Below are 12296 nucleotides of genomic sequence, written 5' to 3' on the forward strand. Positions count from 1 at the left end.
CACAATACAACAGAGACACAGGAGTAGGAGTCAGTTCTGTCTCTCTCAGGTTGACTGCGAAAGTAACTTAATCTTTGTTTCACAAGGACTGAATGCTTTTCCTGAGAGGGCTGGATGAGAATGATTTTTTTAAACTGTTTATGCAGAGATAACTTCACAGTTATAGAACAGTCATAAAAATAGTATAAAGAACATTAATATACCCTTTACCAGATCCACCTGTTGTTACTATTTTGCCCCATTTGGTTTATAATTTGCTCCTGTGCGCACTCTTTTTCTGTACACAAGCACTGTATGTGTGGGCACACATACAAACACACAATTTTTTCTTCCTAAGCGATTCTGGGGTAAGTAAATTCATCATCATGGCACCTTTATTCCTAAATACTTAAGTGTATTTTTCTAAGAATAAAGATATTCTTTTACATACCAATAGCACTATAATCAATTTCAGAAAATTTACCAGTGACAGTACTTTAATCTACTGCTTTCCAGTTTTGTTAATTGACCAGTAATGTCTTTTATAGCTAGATAAGGTAATCTTAAAACACACTTTTTGCTCTGTTATGACATTCTACAATTAATAAAAGAGTCATGTGTTTCAGACATTAACTTAAGGCTTTAAGAAAAGGAAAACAAATGAAATCAACAGTGGAAATAAATGCCTTAAACAAGGAATGAAGAAATAAACAAATGAAAGATAGATCTAACTCTTGCCCTAAAACCAAATTTTATATATTCATGTAGCCCCAAAATAGCCCCAGTGAGAGGAACCAGGTCAATGAGAATCACTAAGTCTAGACTGTAGAATGTTTAGAAAAAAAAAACTTTATAAACTTGAAATACAATTAGTATTACTGTTAGAAGAGAAATATAAAGTCACTGAAAACCTTCTAAGTTCCTTAGCCATAGATAAAATTCATTTGGACTTGGCCTACGCAATGTTTCCATGTAAAATAGTTAAAGTGAGTTTATAAGCTGTATACTACCCCCTTTTTTTAAAAGTACAAAAAGTTGACATTCCATTACAGCTCATCAAATTATTAAATAAATCAGAGTTTGAATTATCTGGGGCTAATGTGGACAAACTAGGGAAAACAATGAATTATCATGTACATTATATTGGGGACTCTGAGTTCTAAGGTATGCTACAAACAAGAGCTACAAAAGGGAGTAAGACACAACCTCGCGCCCTCAGGGAATCACAACAGAGCAGGAGATGCTTCATTAGACTATAATATCATACATGTTCAGAGGACTTTTATATATTATTTTTTTTTCTTCCAGGTTTGAGATATACGTCATGAAATGATTACCACTATAGGTTTAGTGAATATTCATCATTTCATATTTCTCATTAAAGAAAAAGAAAAAAAAATTTGTTCTCCTTGTGATGAGAACTCTTAGGATTTACTCTCTTAACTTTCACATATAACAGACAGCAGTGTGAATTATATTAATCATGTTGTACATTACATCCCTAGTACTTATAAGTGGAAGCTTAAACCTTTTGACCATATTCTTAATGTTATATGGGGTAGTTAGTGGTCCTTTCCAAGGAAGGGACATGCGAGCAGAGACTTGAGTGAAACGAGGAGTGATCCAGGCTAAGACGTGAAGAAAGAGCACTCTGGGCAGGAGGGCTCCACATGTGAGGGCCTGAGACAGCCATGCACTTGTCAACCTGAGGAACAGCAAGGAGACCAGCATGTCCACAGGGGAGGGGAGAAAAAGAGAACATGGGATGGAAGCCCAGAGAGAAGCTGATGCCAGCAAGGAGCCATGGTGAGAGGTGTGTATTTAGTTCTCAGCCACTGAAGGATTATAAGCAGGAGGACCTTGTGATCTGATTTAAGAAAACTGCCGCTCTGACAGTGAGAAAAGGATGATCTTTGCAAAAATGACGTTGGGTCCACTGGGTATTCACAAGGAAAAAAAATGTACCTTGACTTCTACACTATACTGTACACAAAAGTAATTCCGCATGGATTGCGGATCTAAATGTGATCGGTAAAACAATAAGCTTTTAGGAGAGAACTTAGGGGAATATCTTCATGGCCATTGGGGTAGGCAACGATTGCTTAGATAATACCGGAAAATGACTAAATTACTAAAATTACTAAAAGAAAAGAATGATAATTTGTACTACACTAAAATTAAGAAATTTTGCTCATTGAAAGATACCGCCAAGCAAGTGAAAACGCAAGCCACAGAGACGAAAAAGATATTTACAATACATTTATCCAACATATAATAAAGAATATATAAAGAATCCTACAAATCAATAAGGAAAGGCAGTAAAATACGACAGGCAAATACATAGGCAAAGGGCTTAAACAGGCACTTCATAAAGGAGGCTATGCAAATGGCCGATAAACATATGAAAAGGTGCTCAAATCCATTAGTCACTAGGAAAGTGCAAATTAAAACCAAAATAAGATATCACTACACTCTCATTAGAATGGCTACAATAAAAGAGATAAATAGTACCAAATCTTGGTGAGTATGTGTAACAAGTGGAGCTCTCAAATAATGGTGGTCGTTTTAAGCACCCTTGGAAAATTGTTTTGAAATCTGTTGAAGCTGAATGTACACTTACCATCTGACTCAGAATTTGACGCCTAGGTATATACCTACAGAAATTCTTATGCATGTTTAGCAGAAGACATGTACAATAATGTTGTGGAAGTACTATTCAAAGAAGACCAAAACTAGAAACCCAACTGTCCATCAAAGTAAAACAGATACAAAAGCTGTGGTATATTCATGCCGTGCACCTAACGTGTAATTAAATTTCATTTATACGAAGTTCAAGAAGCAGCAAAACTAATCTATGGAGTTAGAAGTCAGCATAGAGATCATGTGGGTGGTAGGAAGGGAGGACAGTGGCTAGAAGGGAGCACAAGAGGGCTTCTCACTCTGGATGTTGGCAAAATGGGCATGTCACAGTTGTGGAAATTCTGCAAGCTGTCCAATTGTGGTACATATCTTACACTTTAATAAAATGTTTAGACGAAACGAACAAAAAATCTCACTCTGGCTGTTGTGTGGAGTATGCACAGCAGGAAGAAGGAAATCACTCAGGAGGCTATTGTAATAATCCGGCCAGAAGGTGGTGGTTTGGACTAGGCTGAAGGCTATGGAAATAGTAGAAGCAGTCAAAACCAAGATATATCATAAAGACGGGAGTCCACAAGGCTTGCAAACACATTAGATGTGAAGGGGAAAGAAAGAAAAGAAACAAAGGTGCCCAGCTTTTGGCGTGCGCACCCAGGTAAATCTTAGAGAGATTTAATGAAATTAAGGCATTTAAAGTATTAAGTGAAATAATACTCAGAAGACATGCGTGGCACATAGAAAACGCTCAAATGTAGCTATTATTACTGTCGTTTTAATTTGTGTTACTGTCAGCAGCAACAGTGTAGATAATACATTAAAGACTGGAAACTGGATGGGATCACTCAGGCAGTGAATCTAGATAAAGAAGAGGGTGCAGATACTTAACCTGGAGAGAAGGGAGAGACAGGAAGGAGCCATAAATGGAGGGGGAGGGGGCAAGGAGACTGGTGTCCAGGAATTCAGGATGTGTTCCAAGAGGCTGACGGGCTGTGTGAAGTGCTTTGAAGAGATCTGGTTAAGATCAGGCCTGAACACGACCAGCTACATAATTTGGGGGGTCCAGTGTAAATGTGGAGGCCCTTGTGGGAAATCATTAAGAATTTCAAGACCATGATAGCAGAGCATTAAACCAAGTATGAGACCTACACAACGATACAGGTCATTTGCCCAAGAAGCCAGCCCTAGGCCCGAGGATCAAACGTTGGCTTGGCAACAAGATTTGTTTCAGTGAAGTGGTGGGATCAAAGCTGGAATGGTGTGGGTGGAGGAGAAAATGGGAGGGAGGCAGTGGAGGGAGTTAATACACAATCGATCCATGAACTCACTGAAGGTTTACAGGGTCACTAATGTTTAATATGACAAGGACCAGAAAAAATGTTATTATAGGATCATGGTGAAGCAACAATTGATTAGGGGTGGCATGGGCTGGGTGGGGGGGAGGGGCAGAGGGCAGAGCCAGAGGAATGAGAACATGACACTTAACTGAGAAGGTGCCACAGGACTTGAGCCTTTACATATTTTGTCAGAAAAGGAAAAGGACATCTTAAGCAGAGTAGATGCTCAAAAATCATAAATTTAGAGTTGATGGCTACATTAAAGCAACACTTGGCTATTATCAGCCTGAGACCCGCTAAAGAGAAGTGATGAGAGGGCAGGATGAACGCGTGGTTTAAAGGACAACAAAACCTTACAGCAAGGTGGCATTTCCAAGCCCTAATAATTATGAAACACTAGAAGCAGGGATGTCCCAATTACAACTGTGTGGCTCAGGGTACACTCTACTTTTTCTTCCAAATTTCAAGAAAACAGAAAAAAAGACTAACAATCTACAAAAAGCCCATGAATGCATTCTTATTGGAAACTCTGAAAACCAACACTGAATTTCCCTCCTTACTTCCTTAACCCTGCGCCACCAAACCCTAATACCACAATAATAAAAGGTGTTTGATTATTGGTGTCAATGTTGTACAGTGTCAACCTGGAATTTGCTTTCATACATTTCTAGTGAACCACACCCTCTATAAACATTACCACATCATTTAAAATGTCAAAGCTTGTACCTAATCGTCATCTGACTCATCTATTTTAAGATAAACTATCAAAGGGAGGAAGTTAAAAATTTAACCATTAAATCTACCCATTTAAAAAAAAAGTATTTATATTTTATAACAATAATCTATTGTTTCAAGAAATCCTCATTAGGACAAAAGAAAGAACGAAGTCCACAGTCACCTAGGCCAGTGTCAGGTCTCTGGAGGTGACAACAAAGAGCATACTAATGGTTTGCTCTCCATAATGTCCAAAAGGCCAACAGTTATTGCGTCACCTTAAGTAGCAATAACTTTCTTTCCTCAACCCGAGCTCTCTCATTGATTTAACCAAAATCAACTACAGTTAACTGGAGGTTTGCTTTGCGAGGAATACCTTTTTCTGGAAAGAGATGGTACTGCCTCCCAATTATTGCATTTGTTGTTAAATTATCTTTTCTAACGGTAATAAATGTATATGATGCAGAATTCTAGTATTACAAGAGTATTTACCAAATTTCCTTCCAGCCCTTGGCCACCTGGTTTCCCTTCCTAGAGGCATAGTTAACATATTTGTTTAAGCACATAGGAGAGAGGATACTCATTTCCTTGAGTATCCTCCCGTGTGTTTAAGCAAATATGTGTGTCAAATTACTTTTTTTTCTGGATTTTTTTCTTCCAGTTTTATTGAGATATAATTGACATACAGCACTGTATAAGTTTACGGTGTACAGCATAATGATTTGACTTACACACATCAAATGATGACCACAGTAAGTTTAGTGAACATCCACCATCTCATAGAGATCCAGTAATGAAATAGGGAAAAAAATATTTTTCCTCATGATGAGAACTCTTAAGAGTTTACTCTCTTAACAGCTTTTATATACAACGTACAGCAGTGTCAATTATAGTTATACACCCCTAGTACTTATTTACCTGACATCTGGAGGCTTGTACCTTCTGACGACCTCCATCCAAATCCCCCTTCCCCCACCACTGCCTCTGGTAATCACAAATCTGATATTTTTTAATGAGTTTGTTTTTTTCCTGTTGTTTCCTTGCCATTAGATTCAGGATATACACTTTTGACAAGAACACCACAAAAATTATGTTGTGCCCTTATCAGTGCATCATATCAGGGTACGCTTGGTATCTGTCCCAGTACTGGTGAGATTAACTTTGATCACTTGGCTTAGGTAGTTTTTGCCTTGTAAAGTTAGTATTTTTCCACTTTGTAATTAATTAGTATTTTTTCGGGAGATACTGTAAACTATATAAATATCCTCTTCCTCAATAAACTGTCACCCACTAATTTTAATTAATTAATTTATTTATTTTTGGCTGCGTAAGGTCTTTGTTGCTGTGAGAGGGCTGTCTCTAGTCACGGAGACCGGGGGCTACTCTTCTTTGCGGTATGTGGGCTTCTCATTGCGGTGGCTTCTCTTGTGTGTTGCGGAGCATGGGCTCTAGGCACGTGGGCTTCAGCAGTTGTGGCGCACAGGCTTAGTTGCTCCGCGGCATGTGGGATCTTCCCGGACCAGGGCTTGAACCCGTGTCTCCTGCATTGGTGGGCGGATTTTCAACCACTGTGCCACCAGGGAAGTCCATCACCCACTAATTTTAGCATCCTTCAATGATTTTCCAACCCATTATTCTTCCTATGGTTTACTAATTAATGTTTAATTAATGAACTAATGTTTAATTTGTTAATTTGTTACTTTAAGGAAGAATCTTCTCTTTTTCTCCACTTATCTACTTATTCAGATACTTGTTCGTATCAGTGTGAACTCAGATTATTTTACTCAGTGGGTTATAATTCAAAGCTATCATTATTTATTTTGACTCATATTGTTCCAGATTTGGCTAGTAAGAGCCCCTTAAAGCTGGCCTCTGTGTCCTTCTGATATGTGTCCATCATTTTGAATACTTCCTTACTTATAGAATTACAAGATGTTCCAAGATGTACTTTCCCTGCTCCAGCCCTGGAATAGGTCTTTTCTCCCCAAGAAGCTCTGATTCCTCTTAATAGAGAGTGGTATTTAGAAACCAAGATCTGGAAACTATGTTTGCTCATTGCTACTGCTGTGACAGCTAACAGAACTAAGAAATAAGGTATAAATAGAAATCTCAGCAGGCAGAACTAAGAAAGCAGATATAAATAGAAAGCTGTATCTATCAATATGTAGAAATGAAGATAAAGATATTAAAAACCATGAGTTCATATTGATAACTCTAATTCCATCTAACAGCACCAAATACATTCCAGCCCTCCCTCTTCTTACATTTATAACTCTCTTCCCCCACAGTAAAAAATCTGGCTCACGTTACACTCAATATATTTTTGTTCAAGTCTAGAGCACGCAAACGGTTTCAGAATCACTAACCCACACCCCTGCAAAAAGCGGTGCTACTAACTAGAGTTCAGGGTGCAGTTTTACTCCTTTTGATCTTGCCAGCCTTGGTTTTATTCTTTATTAGAGCAAATCTACTTCAGTTTTAAATTTAGTTTTCGGGCATGCCCTTTATTTCAGATGCGGTCCTGATGCCTAAGGCCTGGCCTCCCTGGTGTCTCGCCTGAGATGCTGGGCAAGATCTCCCCTTTGTCTGAGCTAGAGCTGGAGCGCTCTAGCCCGGCATGGTCACTGGGCTCACCACTCCTCTTTCAGCCCGGCAGGAAGGGGTCTCCGCTAGACCTCACACTCTCTCAACTTGCACCTCAGCCAAAACTGCAGCAGGCCCCACAGACATCTGAGGCCACGTACCCCACTCAGCAGCAGCTTCTCAGGAACCCTGCCACACGCATTCAGCCCGGACACAGGCAGAAGAACTAAGACCTCTGCTCTGCTTTGCTCTACCTCTGCTGTGCAGCAGGAAGAGTGCCCCCGGGGAGAAAGCCAAGTAGGGAGGAGCTCACCTTCGTTGCAAGAAGGTGTTTCCTTCTTGCAAGGATCACCGGTTTACATTCCCTGTTTGCTCAATGCCCGAAAACAGTTGCCTCATATATTCTGTCTCATTTTACAGTTGTTTTCAGCTGGAGGGCAAGTTTGGTTACCAGTTACTATCGTGTCTGGAGGCAGAAGTTGGCCTTAGTCTTTTTAATAGCTGCATAGTATTCTATGGTGTAGCTATACCTTAATTTATCTAAGCAGTCTACCCTATTTAGGTTGTTTACAAATGATGCTGCAATGTACATGTGTCATTTCTGACATATGCAAAATAACACTGTGATAAATGCCCAAATGAATTATTGATGGGTCAAAGAGTACATATTTTAGAATTTACTAAAAAGGTCCATGTTCATAATATAGTATCTTTCACAACTTTATAAATTTGGATTATATTCCTCTTAGGCCTTTTCATTCCATAATCAAGAGAGTCCTAATAACTCAATCACCTCTATATAGAAATTCTTGAATTTTTCAATTATTGCAGAAGTCCCTCAATATATTTCCTACCCTCATTATGTTCTGCTTTAAAACCCACTACCAGAATGAAACTCAGCTCTCTAGTTTGAGGGCACCATGATTTTGTACTTTCTGTTGCATTTCCAGGTTCATGGTGGTCTTTGGTTCACAACAGAAACACTGGACCACCTTCTTCAGGAAAATATAAACAAGGAAATCTTCTAAGGAAATCTAAGAGAAGGAGTTCACTGTAAGTATTTTTTTTTTTGCGGTACGCGGGCCTCTCACTGTTGTGGCCTCTCCTGTTGCGGAGCACAGGCTCCGGACGCGCAGGCTTAGCGGCCATGGCTCACGGGCCCAGCCGCTCCGCGGCATGTGCGATCCTCCCAGACCGGGGCACGAACCTGCGTCCCCTGCATCGGCAGGTGGACTCTCAACCACTGCGCCACCAGGGAAGCCCAACTATAAGTATTTTTAAGAAAAGAAAAATAAAATGTAATCCCCAGGCATACACATCCATAAACCCAGACAGAAGGGAGATGGTTGCACAATAAAAAGATAATATTCTAACCGTAACTAGATAAACTTTAATACCCTATCTAATACTTTCAGAATTGTTTGTACAATCCAAGCACTATGTAATAGTATAATTAAGTGATGGCACTGACTTAAAATTCCTGTCTGAATGAGGGAATAATTTTCTTGCTAGCTGACACTAAGTAGTTAGCTTGCTGGTGTAAGCAGAGTCTCAAAGGAGTTGTGACTGCTTTAAGAATAATCTTTAGTAATGACAATGTGGAGAAATTTAACGTATTCAAATTCTGTATCTCGATGAGGGGTGACAATCTTAACACAAACCCTTCTCGAGTTGTCACTGTGGGCCGAGTACTTTTAAGAACTTGGTAAACATCCTTTTACATAATCCTCACAACGAGGTAGGTGACCATTATTATCCCTTTTTTACAGATGAGGAAATGAGCCTTGGTGAGGTGAAGTAACTTGCCCAGAGTCACGCACGTTGAAAGGAGTAGAGCTCCGTGTTTAACTGGGTCTATCAGACTCCACAGCCGGGGCATTTAACCAAGAATCCAGTGCCTGGAGAAGCTCTGGGGATTTACTGATTATCCCCATTGGAATTACTTGGGGACCTTGTGAAAAACATGTATTTCTAGTAAGTTACATTCTCTGGAGTAAAACCCAGGAATCTGAACTTTTGATCACTTTCTCAGTCCATTCTGATATATGTGGACATCTGAGAAATACTGCACTCTGCTACTGCCTCTCAGTGTGTACCCGAGCTTACTTTAGCGCTTGGGAGCAATTTTTAAAACTATAACAGTAGGAGGAACTTAAGTAAATCTGCTACACAGGTTGCCATCAAGAACCAGAATAGAAAAAGAATTTCTGGCAAACTTTAATTATAGTTTCACTGTGAGGAAAATAACTTAAAAATTCACAATTTCATTCTGCCTCTATTCAGAAAGAAAAAGGAGATATAAACTTGTCCTATACTGTCATTTACTCTACAAACGTCCCACAGATTAAAGAGGGAATGAATCAATGACAGGGTAACCTTGAACACAAAAAGAGGAAAAGGTGACAACATCAATGTTAAAATATATCGTTTTAAATGGAAACTTCTAAAGTGCAGCTCAGATTGTGCACGTCACATGAAAATGCTCTTAAACTCTTCTAACATTTGTATAAACTTAAGTGTGCCCCTCTGGGAAACTGCCCTAATGGAAAAGAGTGTGGCTCCAGAGGCCGACTGGAAGTCAGGCTCACCCAAGCTCTGCTGCTTACTAGCTATACCGCCTCAGCAAAGTTACTCAACTTCCAGTTTCTGTCTGCATAAAGAGGGATGGTATTTCACAGGTGGTCATTTTTTCCCATCCTCTCCTCTCTGATCACCTTCCAACTCATCCTGTGAAACCCAAGAGCTCACCACCTTCCAAGAGGCTACTGAGTATAAATCCACCATGCTTCATGCTGTTTCCTCCAGTCATGACCAGGAATTTAAGCCTTCAGCCTCTCTGGTCATCAATTACCCTGCACTCTCTCCCATAATGCTCCAGATAGCCCCTTAGCTGACCCTGGTACCCATGCCTGCTCTCCTTCCCCAAAGCTACCACAGGCCAGAGAAACACCCACTACATGATCCCTCTTGTATACACATCCTCCTCTCTGAAAGTCCCTCCTCCTACTAACCTACTTACACTTTGACTCTGCTCGGGGACATCAAGTTCCCTGCAGCCCTTTCAAGCAACAATCATTTTCTCTTTCACGCTTCAGGTCTTTCTCTCCGTTCTAACTCCTGGTATTATTAGTTCATTCAACAGATATCTCACCCCTACCACATGTAAGGCATGGTGGGCGGGGTGGGGAGAGTCCTAAGTAACGATACAGGCAAAAATCTCTGAATAGGGAGCTTAATTTTTTTTTTAAATTTAAGTTTGTGTGAAGCTTTATTTCATTTAAGTAACTTCTTTGGGTTTCAGTAGACGCATTGTTTTAATGAACATTTCAATAAATGCAAAATCAAATATGCTGGCAGGTCACAAACTTATCTGAAAATTGCAGGAGAGCTCTTGACTCGGGCAGCATTTTCAAGTGCTAAAATCTATACTGCATCTCAGACACAGGATCTTAATGGAAGAAAATATCTTTCTCCAAAGCCATGTGAACAGTACACCTATCACCGTTCTCCCAGCAAAATCTGCTTTAGCCATGATAACACCCAAAGCAAAGACCAATGATTATCTTGCCAGCACTTGTCCATGTGCCTCTTTGTGCTGAACTACTTTATTTGTAAAACAGGGAGCCCTGGTATAGGCTTAAATTTAAGCAGAGAAGAGGGAAACAAGTCAATTAGCAGGCAAGCATATCACTTTAAATTGTGCTAAGAGACATGAACGATAAAGCAGGATGTCACATGAGAATTTTTCATGGGCATAGAATACTTTATTCAGATGGAGTAATCAGTGGCATTTTAAGTGGAGGCGTGAAGCACAGGAAGGAGCCAGCCAACCAGAGTGAGGTGGTGAAGAATATTTCAGACTAAAGGGACAACCAGGCCTCTCCAAAGACCTTTTCTTCCATGCTTCCTCAGCAGCCCATTCCATGGTCAAACCCTGGATTTTGTCGCCAGCAGAACCAACACTTCCCTGATTGCTAAATGAAACCCACTACCCTTTGACAACATGCTTTTCTTATAGCTTCTTTTCTGGATGAGCTTCTAACTCATCCAGAACTCCAATCCATTGACCTATGTTCTCCACTGAGGCTCTCTATCACTATCTTCATTTCACTATCTGATTTATAATCCTCACTTCTCTCCTTATCCAAATTATAAACCCCTTCTTACACATATATTCAATCCTTTGACTTTTCCTCCTTCCTTCAAATTCCTCTGGCAAAATCCCAGTCGCTCTGCCTTTTCTGAGACTGTATCTGTGCCAGTGAGAATTGCTAGACACACTCCCAGGAAGACTGGAAATACTATAAATTCATGATCGCTAATTGCACACGGATCTTCCACACTACCCAGTGGTGCTCAATTCTATAATAGTTCCCTTCCCCGCTCTTTCTAATGACTATTTAATATCTTCTTCTCTCTCTTCTACATTTTTACTCCACTCTATCTACACCTTGGCTTTCATAATACCTTACTATAATGGGTTCCCCTCCTATTTTTCCGACTATTCCTTCTTTGATTCTTTTCTCATTTCCTCTTCTGATCCAAAGGTTGGAGAGCCTTAGGACTCAGAAATGGACCATTTGCCCTCATTGTTCTATGTTTTTCCCAGGTGACCTCATCTATTCCCATGACTTTAAATACCATTTGTATGCTAGTAACTCCCAAATTTCTCTTTCCCAGGCTATCACCGAGTTTGAAGACCACCATCCTAGTCTGAACCACCATCATCTCCTGCTGATATAATAGCTCCTAACTGATTTCTCTACTCACAGTGGTTCAATCTCCACGTAGTAACCAGAGTGATCTTTTTGAGGTATAAATCATATTGTATCATTCCCTCATTTAAAATCCTTCAACAAATTTCCATGACTCTCAGAACAAAAGCCTAAAACATGCCCTCTTAGTTTCCTGTGGCTGCCATAACAAATTACCAAAAGCTTGGAGGCTTAAAGCAACAGAAATTTATTCTCTCACGGTTCTGGAGGCCAGAAGTCCAAAATCAAGGTGTTGGCAGGATCACACTCCCTCTAAAGGCTCTAGGGATTT

The 12296-nt window shown here is 40.0% G+C and overlaps 1 protein-coding gene across 2 annotated transcripts in view; it reads right to left on the minus strand.

Annotated features, from left to right (window-relative positions):
- Window positions 1–12296, minus strand: part of POC1B (POC1 centriolar protein B) — a 107420-nt gene that overhangs the window by 86573 nt on the left and 8551 nt on the right. The window lies entirely within an intron of this gene.

The sequence above is a fragment of the Delphinus delphis genome, chromosome 11, assembly GCF_949987515.2.
Source record: "Delphinus delphis chromosome 11, mDelDel1.2, whole genome shotgun sequence".
Taxonomy (NCBI): domain Eukaryota; kingdom Metazoa; phylum Chordata; class Mammalia; order Artiodactyla; family Delphinidae; genus Delphinus; species Delphinus delphis.